We start from the raw sequence: 739 nt of genomic DNA, 5'->3' as shown, positions 1-739 counted from the left end.
GCTCTTGTACCTCCTCATTTCTTCCATTTGCTTTAGCATGTCTGTGCTGGAGATCAAGTTTCCGTGACTCTTCTGACATCTATTTTGATTTTTTCCTTCTTTCTTGTCTTCTTAATGACGTTTTGCTTTCTTCAAGTATAATGTTCTTGATGACATCACACAACTCTTCTGGTCTTTGGTTTTTAGTGTTTAATGTATTAAATCTGTTTTTTAGATGATCTCTAAAGTCCAAGGTGCATTGAAGGCGTTGGCAACCAACAAGCCTCCAGGAATGGATGGAATATAAATTGAAATATTTCAACAAGCTGATGTGGCACTAGAGGGACTAACTCATCTATGACAAGAAATTTGGAGATAGCTACCTGGTCAAGTGATTAGAAGAGGTCCATATTTGTGCCAATTCTAAAGAGAGGTGACCCAACAGAATGATGTGGAAATCATTGGACAATATCATTAATATCACATGCAAGTAAATTTTTGCTAAAGATTATTCAAAAACAGCTGCAACAGTACATTGACAGGGAATTGCCAGAGGTTCAGGCAAGATTCAGATGAGGAAGTGGAATGAGGGACATCATTTCTGATGTCAGATGGATCTTGGCTGAATGCAGAGAATGAGAAAGATGTTTGTTGTTGTTGTCAGATGCCATCGAGTCGGAATCGACTCATAGTGACCCCATGCACAGCAGAACGAAACAATGTCCAATCCTGGGCCAACCTCACTACCGCTGCCACACTT

The 739-nt window shown here is 39.8% G+C and overlaps 1 protein-coding gene across 3 annotated transcripts in view; it reads left to right on the top strand.

Moving 5' to 3' along the window:
- MSH5 (mutS homolog 5) overlaps window positions 1-739 on the top strand; it is a 30,496-nt gene that overhangs the window by 27,309 nt on the left and 2,448 nt on the right. The window lies entirely within an intron of this gene.

This window comes from Chrysochloris asiatica, unplaced genomic scaffold (genome assembly GCF_000296735.1).
Source record: "Chrysochloris asiatica unplaced genomic scaffold, ChrAsi1.0 scaffold00333, whole genome shotgun sequence".
NCBI lineage: Eukaryota > Metazoa > Chordata > Mammalia > Afrosoricida > Chrysochloridae > Chrysochloris > Chrysochloris asiatica.
Note: the sequence above shows the minus strand (reverse complement) of the source record. Positions and strands in the feature narration are given on the sequence as shown.